This window comes from Colossoma macropomum, unplaced genomic scaffold (genome assembly GCF_904425465.1).
Source record: "Colossoma macropomum unplaced genomic scaffold, Colossoma_macropomum, whole genome shotgun sequence".
In the NCBI taxonomy this organism is placed as follows: Eukaryota; Metazoa; Chordata; class Actinopteri; order Characiformes; family Serrasalmidae; genus Colossoma; species Colossoma macropomum.
The window spans coordinates 10,834-21,324 of record NW_023495934.1 but is presented as its reverse complement, the minus strand read 5'-3'; positions in this window follow the sequence as shown (position 1 = coordinate 21,324).

Genomic DNA, 10,491 nt, shown 5'->3' with positions numbered 1-10,491 from the left:
CACAAACATTTGAATAATCAGATGACTGCAGAAATCTGATTATGATCAGGTTATTGGGTGCATGTAGGCACACTCACTGAATATAAACATCATTTGTTCCTTAATGGGCCAAAGTGATATATCAAATCAGTTGCCTATTTAAATAACAATCAAATTAAATACTTTATCAAAACAAGAAGTGACTTGCTATTTAGCACAAGAAAGACTACACAATGGATGCACCACATAGCACAGTGCAGCATCACATGGCAGAGCACTGCAAACAAAAGCATTCAGTAAGAGTGCTGATAAAAGTTCAAGTATATTTACCATTTATTGAAAGTTAATGAAATAAAAGTTAACATAATTTATTACACTTCAGTGTATCAAGTTTACTTCCTTCACAAATTCTCTGTTAATTTAATTGGTGGGCTCCATTTTGGGTGCTGTGCAGTGCGAGGTGATGCGTCTACTGTGAGGTGGTATATGTGAGTCATGTATAATTATCCTGGTACTGTGACTGTAACAATTAAACTCAATCAAAGTAGTAGGATTCAAGTACAAGTTTAATTCACAGATCTCTAGATCATTGGGAAATACTCCATAATGAGTTATAACCCAAAATACAAACAATTCATTTGAATTCAAGAGCTAGTTCCCACTTAAATGCTATTTTTAATGAAGAATAAGGTTTATCTAATATAGAGTTGTAGATATATATTACTAATACATGTTTACAAACCCAATAGGTAAACTATTCAGACATTGGGTGTGGAGAAAGTGGAGTGTTCAACCGCTGCTATACATCTTCATGGCAGATCTGAGTTATAAGATCTGAGTTATAAGACATAGAAAATAAGAGGTTCCAGGGATAGAATTTTTTTTCTTTTAAGTGAGTATACTGTAATGGTGTAAAAAAAACTGGACTTACATGATGCTTCTGTATTTTTTCAACCATCCTTTAGGCTTTTACTGTGGTAATGTATAATATTCCCAAATTGAATGCTTGTTGACCTTGAGAAGGATCTATGCTGTTGGGAATAGAAAGAATACTTCCTATGATTAAGATTACTGCAGCACCATACATCTACTAAGCTAAGATCAGACATGAAAATACACTGATGTGTTAAAAGTCATGGGATAGCAGTGTGTAAATTGATTATGAAGTGGCGTTACCCCAGGGGACGGCTTGGGAACACTTACACCTGTGTAAGTTGTGAGATATTATGTTGTGAGTGAGGTTGAACACCGGCCAGTGTGCTCATGGCAAGGTGACGTGAATTATCGTAGTTTAAATAAGGAATGGTAGTGGGTGCCAGACAGATGGGACATTCCATTTTCAAAGTTGTGCAGGCATTTAACATTCCTCAAATCACAGTGTCACATGTGTAGCAGGAATACATCATAGAAGGCATCGCTACCCACAGTGGACATCGCATTGGCCGCCCACAGGTACTTAATTATCATGTCTGACTAGAATTGGCCGTGCAAACAGACAAGCGGCTCTGACAGAAATCACATCCACATTCAGTGCAGGAGGCCACTGACACAGTCCCTCACCTGGGCTCATGAGGTTGCTAACTGGACCCTAGAGGACTGGCTCATGCGGTTTGGCCTGATGAGTCACGGAACCAATTGTTTGCTGATGGTAGGGTTTGTGTGTGGCACAGACCCCATGTAGCCATGGACCCCAGTTGTCATCTAGACACTGTACAGGCTGGTGGTGGTTCCATACTGGTGTGGGGTGTGTTGTCATGGCATGGGTTGGGTCCACTGGTCCGTCTCAACATGTCATTGACCGTTTCACTGCTTGGTGACCAATTGCAGCCCTTCAAGGACTTCAGGTACCCTCACAATGATGGGATATTCCAGCAGGATAATGCACCGTGCCATCAGGCATAAGTTATCCAGAATTGCTTCGAGGAGCATTCTGGAGAGCTCTGATGGATGGTGTGGCCTGCACTTTTGCCCAACGTGAGCCCAATTGAGCATTAATGGGATGTGGAGAGGTCCATTTGCACCAGAGATCCTGCACCTACAAACAACACAGAGCTATGAGTGGCCATCCAGATTACATGGCTCAGACATTTTTCTGTCCTGTATAATAAGAACACCTTTATTCTTGAGGCACATAAATCACCAACTACTTTATAATACTTATTCTGGAAATGTGGCACATCTTCTAATCCATTGTGGGACTCGCTAATGCTGTAGAAAAGTAGATCTTTCCCTAGGTTTGTGAGAACACAAACTTTTTTGGAGCCATGACTGCTCCATGACAGCCATATGTTCAGAAAACATGGCTTTCTTAGAACAGCCAAAACCAACAGCAATATGTCAAAGCCTAATATGACAGGAATAAACCAGGATCCACCACAGAAAGGGTGATACACAAAACATGACAACTTATCAAATAAGTATTGTCAGTGTGAATACTCCAAAATGGTGGCATTTGAATCAGGGTGCCAAAGCCACAGATAATGGTTGTAAGATGGTCCCTGATTGAGCCTCTCTCAGTGGCCCGCTAATGTTCATGTGTTGTGGCATCTGATGTTGCAACATTGGTATCCAAACTCATCTGAACCTTGCCTGGTGTCATCACCAACTGGAGAAAATCTTCTGCATCCTTTAGCGTGTGAAGTTGTACCTGTTTTGCCATGATAGGTCACTCTCAAAATGGCCAGATACAGCAAAAGCTGTAGGCCTGAAGTGAGACATCTCCTTCCTACTGGATCCCGTTTTCCTACTGTTATATGAAAAAAAAAAAAACAAGGCTGTGTTGGTCATAGATGGGATGTGTATTTCTGGCCCCATTCGGTATTGCTTGTCTGTCAGTATAGTTGAGCTGCTGGAAAATCAATGTTCTTAGTTTGGAGCTGTTGTTTCCTTCTCTTATATGGTGAGCTCTCTCAGTTGGGATTTTGCAGCATGCCAAAGTAAGAATTCATTTTGGCAAGTGTTTCTGGAGGAAGCATATGGCATTTATGCTTTCTACTGCCTCAGGTAAGCCCACCAATCTCATGTTGTTTCTGCAGCTTCTGTCTTACATATTGGTTAGTTTGGCCTATTGTTTTGTCAGCTTTGTGTGCCTGCTCTTGGACTTTTGTCATGTTCTACCCAAACTACTTGTTGAATTTTATCACTTTCCTGTTCCTCATGGGCATATTGAACCCCCAGCCCAGCACGGAATGGCACCAATAACCCTCATCAAAATTGCAGAATTTCTTAAAGCGGCACAATATAAATAGCATCCTGTTAGCTGGTCCTACAAGTCCACACCAGCATGCAACAGCATAGAATGGCCCTGGGAGCAATTTGACACTACAGTGAAAAAGAGGCCTTTAGTCACTATTGGCCAATCAGAATTAAGCACATATTTAACGGGCTTAAAATTGACAAATCATCACAGAACATGCAAACTATGTTCATGTAGGGACTTTCTATGAAGGAGTGAAGTTTCAAAAAGGTTGGCTGCTCAGGTTATACTGACATTTCCAGCTGTAAAATTAAGTAGATCTCATTCTCGAATTTACTTGTGGACATAAAATCTGATACTTATCATACACTGGAGAGTCGCTCACAACTTTGTAATCACAAGTGTTTTTCAGAATACATTATTTTTTCCATTTGGACAGTTGTGTGAAAGTTCTAGTATTTTCATCAAATCACCTCAGACTTGGTGTTGAAACCTGTAGGTAAACAATTATCAAAAAAAGTTGACTTTTTTGGATTTGTTTGCTGCGATACATGAAGCAAACCACATTAGTGGGGTTTATTTAAACCAGCTACCGGAAACTCTATCAAGCATTTTCTGACTGAGACAAAACTTAAAATATGTAGTAAGAGATGGCCTGACAAATGTGGCCGAATGTGCCAAAATGCTAAACATAAAAACTGTTTTTACTAACTAGTGGTGTCAAAATATTAACAAAAGTTTATTGTTCATTAAATATCAAACTCATGTTGACATTTCTATATGGCTGCCACATGCCAAACAAACCCTTTGGCATGGAGCCAAACAGCTGAACCTGATGAATGCTTTGTCTGATTTTCACAAAACTTTACTCATACAAGACAAGCCTTTAGCATAGTTCATTTGAAAAAAAAAAAACACAAAAAACATGCAGCTTTTTGGGGATGCACCAAAATTTTGGCCACAGAAATGTTTTTGCTGAAAATTGAGAAAAATAGAATGTCCAGTGTTTGGACAAAATAAGAATAAATTAGAAGTATAAAAAATTAAAGGTTAAATAGATTCATATCGAAGTGTGAAAATCAGTGAGAATGTGCAAAAAACAAAAGGTAAATTCTAGTACACGCTAGTAAATTCATTCACTTGGATAACCAGACAATTTCAACTGTTGAGGGCAATTTCATAGACAAATACTGCAGCATACAGACTGTAGTAATTTCAGTAAGTTTATTTTATGTAAATTAAGTTTTTAGATGGAAAGGGTATGAGACCCCCTGGGATTACAGGACAACGTTAGTCCTCAGAGAGATGATGATGAAGGCTATTGTAGTGTGTTTAATATGTCTCTAGCATAGTTAATTTGGTGCATGAGGGTCTCTAGGGGGTGCTATAATGTTTCATTAAGTGAATGTCATACAAAGGTTAAACTGTCCATTTGGGTAAGAGTGTGAGCCAAGAGTACAGCAGATTCATATCTTTAAAACATGACTGATACCTGTCGGGACCAAGAGCTATTTGCTTCCTTGCCCAAAGCCCCGACATATGATGGTTTTTAAAATCTAAACTATTCTGTGCTGTGGTTTTGTTCTAATTATTGTCTTAATCACTTACAAAAAAAAACAAAAATAAAATAAACAAAAATAGAAGGGGAATTCTATCAAAAATAAAAGAAAGTAGAATAAAAGACTTCAGCTGCTGAGTTCTTGTGGAAGGGAGAAAAAGGCTTCTTCTTTATTTCAGCATCAGGTGGCACAGGGTCTCGAGAGACCCCAACTGTGCAAATACAGTGTTCCAAACAACAGTTTATACCATTTATCTGGGGTAGTTTGATATCCCCCCGCCTTTCTTCTCAAATTTTGATATTAGCTCATTCTGTAATAGGTGCATCTCTTCATCCATCAGTTTGGCCATCGCATGATGAGCTCACTCCTCAAAACTGGCTTCAACTGGTTTTTACCAGCCTGCTCTACCTTTCAAAGTCAACCTGCCCCTCTCTTCACTGGGTCAATAGGTACACACAGGCCTGTCTGTGAACCCAGCAGCTTTCCAGTGTCTAGAATCTCCTATGCAGACAGTCTAAGGCTCTTTGTGAGAGAATTAATATTCTCTGTTAGGCAATACTTCCTATTTGGTTATTGATTACAATATCTAATCTATTTAATTACTGATTAAGGAATTATTTATTGAAAATCTCCGTCATACCAGCCCATCAGCTTTCAGTAGGGAGAAATGTATGAGAAATGATTAAAAGATCATCACTCAGATGTAAAACTCTGCACTGTATCTTATTTTATAATCATAGATAAGGCAACCATATCAAAAAGTTCAACTGTGACAGCTACTTCAGCTAAACCACTTTGTAATACAACTAAGGTCATTTATCTTTGGTTTCTTTGCTAAAATGTGATATAAAAAGTAAAAAAAAGGCAGTATGTATTTTTAGCATTTCATGCATGATCCTCACATACATGATCAATGCAACAGATGAAGACCATTTGATAAATATTTAAATCTTATCATTCATCTTCTGACTCCGAGAAGGCCTCAAACTCCTGTGTTAATCCTCACTGAGTGTGTGTGTGTGTGTGTTGGGGGGGTTGGAGGTGGGGTGTGTGGATTGTTTTTGGAAGTGTACAATAGTTTTTATATGTAGTCCTTAGTTACTGTATAACTACTGTGTAATTGATGTGTTAGTGTGTATGCTTATGTAATTACTATGTTAAGGTGTAGATAGTTTTTGAAGATTCCACCATTCTTTCCTATGGGGCAAAAATTATGTAAAGATCTAAAACCTTTGCAGACTGTGTAACACCTGAACAGGATCTTATTTTCAGGCAGCTGATCAATAATCCTAACGAATAAAGACCTTTTGATAAACTCTTGTTTATCTATGTAGAGTATAAGTGAAGCAAAATGACCATCCTGCTCAATTTAAATTATAGAAACACTATAGCTGTTAAACACAAATATTTAGTCTTGATAAAAAAAAATACAGAAAATCTAACATTAACATTTTTTATATTTTAAACATAATACAAACCATTAGTTGCAGAACCACACAACTTGAAGAGTATCTTCAGATCCTGATCCCATATAACAAAAATTACCAAATAGAAGGATTTAGAACAAGAGCTGACTATTAAACATATTTTAAACACATGTTTGGGTTTAACTTTGGATCAAAGTGACAGACAAAATTCTTTTCAAATCTCTAAGGGATTCATAAACCTTCATCAACTATCTTGATCAATGGAGGCATTTTCATAAACTCTGGCTGGCTGTCACTGGTGTATTAGGCCTTACAGAGCTGGTTCATGCTTGAACCTGCCACTTATTGCTGCCTTTGATTTTCAGTTTTCCACCTGTGAAGGTGCACAGCATTAGCATACTAGAATAATTTTATACATTTATCTGCAGCCAAAAATACAGATTCCAAACTTTTGAATAGTAATGTGTCTACTTTATGGCTAATCCCCTGAAATAATGTTTGCGAAATACACATTCACAAAAGCTACTAGGGCTGAATGATTGTGTTTTGTAATGAATGAGTCTACTATAATAATTAAAACATAATTAGTATAATATGATGTATTACTATATCAAAGAAGTGATGTACAAATAAATATTTACTCTTTTTTTTACTTTCACAAGTGAGAGAGTCTAGAAGGACACACTAGCAAAAACATTCTGAAATAAATAATCATTCAGAAACTGTGTTTAATTTGGTTTTGGAGGCAGTGAATGTCTCACCAGATGCCATATTTGTTCTTTTTTATGACAAGATAAAAAAAATCTATTAAATAATCAACTAATACAAAGACTGAGTTCTGTAAAAACTCATAAAAGTGGGTGTGGTCTCTGTATTCCTAGAATACCTGAGGAAATAATGTCCAGTATACCAGACCAAATTTTAGGGGAAGCCAAGCTAATGAACATGCTGAAAATTATGATTAGGAAAACTCTGATTTCCAGAAATAATAACTAGTAATCAAAGCCCACAAATGTGATAATGTAATAAACATTAGCCAGTACTGTAGCTAATAAGAGTCACTAAAACACAGGAGTAAAACAGTAATTCAATGGTCAAACCCAGAAATGCCCTAGACACAAAACAAAACAATAAAATGGTAAGTTATAACAAGTTGTGTAAAATCAATGTTTTTCCTGCTATATGAATGCCTAACATTTCTTAATATAGAAATTTTTTTGACTATATTTCAGATCAGCTGCCCAAACCTTCAGAAATAGGTGAAATTGTGGATACAGTCATCACTACAGTGGTTTTAAAGCTCATCGTGGTTGTCATTGTTTACATGCGTAAAGGTAAGCACTTACTTTGTTACTTTTGTTCACACTTAGTTTGACTGACCAGTGTGACCACCAGACCTCCAGTTCTAATTTTCAAGGCACTGAAAATGACCTTACCTGACTGGATTGATACTTTTATTATAGCAAAAGGAGACATAACTGGGTGAAAGAAAAAAAAAACAAACAAACAAGCATGCAGCTTTTTGGGGATGCACCGGAATTTTGGCCACAGCAATGTTTTTGCTGAAAATTGAGAAAAGTAAAAAGTCAAGTGTTTGGACAAAATAAGAATAAATTAGAAGAATAAAAAATTAAGGTTAAATAGATTCATATCAAAGTGTGAAAATCAGTGAGAATGTGCAAAAGATAAATAAAGTAAATTAAAGTAAGTAAAAATAAAGTAAAAAAAGCTAAAAAGCTAGTAAAATTCATTCACTTGGATTACCCGACAATCTCAGCCGTCAATTTCATAGACGAGTTTTCAGATGGAAAGGGATGGGACCCCCTGGGATGATGAGACAATGTTAGTGTAGGACCTCAGAGGGATATGATGAATGCTGCTGTAGTGTGATTAGTTGAGAAATGTGTAGACAGTCTCTGTAGTATGTGTAGGGGAGAAATTAGACACCCTAGTGGAGTAAGGCCAGAAGCAATGAAACATTCAAAGGCTTCCTGTGGTGAAATTGTGGGATAAAAATAATAATATACACATCACTTATTTGTATTTAATCAAATCAGCTCTAAGTCTTACTATGATTTTACACACACATGCATATATATATAACCATCCTCTGCTGGAGGTTAGGGAACCAGCCTTGTGACCAGAAGGTTGCCGGTTTGATCCCCTGAGTTGACAGTACGTGACTGAGGCGCCCTTGAGCAAGACACCTAACCCCCAACTGCTCCCTGGGTGCTGCACCTAACCCCACTGCTCCCCTAGAGCCTGTTGTGTGTGTTTTGGTCTTGTCCCTTACATACAGAGATTTCTCCAGATTCTCTGAACCTTTTAATGATATTATGTACTGTACATGATGAAAAACAAAGTTGAGAAAGGTTATTCTTGAATTGTTGCACTATTTGATGGTGCAGTCTTTCACAGAGTGGTGAACCCCTCCTCATCTTTACTTCTGAAAGACTCCGCCTCTCTGAGATGCTCTTTTATACCCAATCATGTTACTGACCTGTTGTCAATCAACCACCAAGTGCTTTTTTAGCATTACACAACTTTACCAGCCTTTTATTGCCCCTCCCAATTTTTTTGGAACAAGTTGTTGGCATCAAATTCAAATGGCCATATATTTTTCACAACAGTTTGATAAAATGATTTGCACATCATTGCATTTTGTTTTTATTTCCCAACTTTTTTGGAAATGGGGTTTTATATATATATATATATATATATATATATATATATATATATATATATATATATTTATAGAGAGAGAGAGAGAGAGAGAATACACCCCTCACATTTCTATTATTTTACTCAGTGTACAGCTTGTATAGCAGTATAGATTTTCTGTCCTCTGAAACCCAACACACAGCCATTAATGTCTAAATAGCTGCCAACACAAGTGAGTACACCTCACAGTGAACATGTCCAAATTGTGCTCAAAGTGTCAATATTTTGTGTGAGGATGTCCCACAGGTGCTCAATTGGGTTTACGTCTGGAGAAAGACTTGGCCAGTCCATCACCTTTACCTTCAGCAAGGCAGTTGTCATCATGGAGGTGTGTTTGGGGTCATTATCGAGTTGGAAAACTGTTTTTTGAAGCCAACCTCTGGATATGACGCTGAACACGTGGACTCAGCTTCTCTGGTCGACCCTGGCGAGGCCTGTTCAGAGTGGAACCTATCCGGGAAAACTGCTGTGTGACCTTGGCCACCGTACTATAGCTCAGTTTCAGGGTGTTAGCAGTCTTCTTATAGCCTAGGCCATCTTTGTGGACAGCAACAATTCTCTTGCTCACATCCTCAGAGAGTTCTTTGCCATGAGGTGCCATGTTGAATATCCAGTGGCCAGTATGAGCGAATTGTACCCAAAACACGAAGTTTAACAGCCCTGCTCCCCATTCACACCTGGACCCTTGTAACTCTAACGAGTCACAACACGACACAATTGGGCACAATTTGGACATGTTCACTGAGGTATACTCACTTGTGATGCCAGCTATTTAGACATTAACTGTGTGTTGAATTCTTTTCAGAGGACAGTAAATCTATACTGCTATACAAGCTGTACACTGACTACTTTAAGTTATAGCCAAGTTTTATTTCAATAGTGTTTCCCATGAAAAGATATAATAAAATATTTGCAGAAATGTGAGGGGTGTACTCACTTTTGTGAGATACTATATATACACACACTATATTGCCAAAAGTATTCACTCACCCATCCAAATCATTGAATTCAGGTGTTCCAATCACTTTCATGGCCACAGGTGTATGAAACCAAGCACCTAGGCCTGCAGACTGCTTCTACAAACATTAGTGAAAGAATGGGTCACTGAAATTTCTTCCACAGTCAACTGTCAGTGGTATTATAACAAAGACCTCCAAACTTCATGTGGCCTTCAGATCAGCTCAAGAACAGTGTAGAGAGCTTCATGGAATGGGTTTCCATGGCTGAGCAGCTGCATCCAAGCCTTATATCAACAAGCGCAATGCAAAGCGTCAAATGCAGTGGTGTAACGCGCCGCCACTGGACTCTAGAGCAGTGGAGACGTGTTCTCTGGAGTGACCAATCACGCTTCTCCGTCTGGCAATCCGATGGACGAGTCTGGGTTTGGCGGTTGCCAGGAGACGGTACTTGTCTGACTGCATTGTGCCAAGTGTAAAGTTTGGTGGAGGGGGGATTATGGTGTGGGGTTGTGTTTCAGGAGTTGGGCTCGGCCCCTTTTTCCAGTGAAAGGAGCTCTTAATGCTTCAGCACCAAGAGATTTTGGACAATTTCATGCTCCCAACTTTGTGGGAACAGTTTGGGGAGTTTGCCCCTTCCTGTTCCAACATGA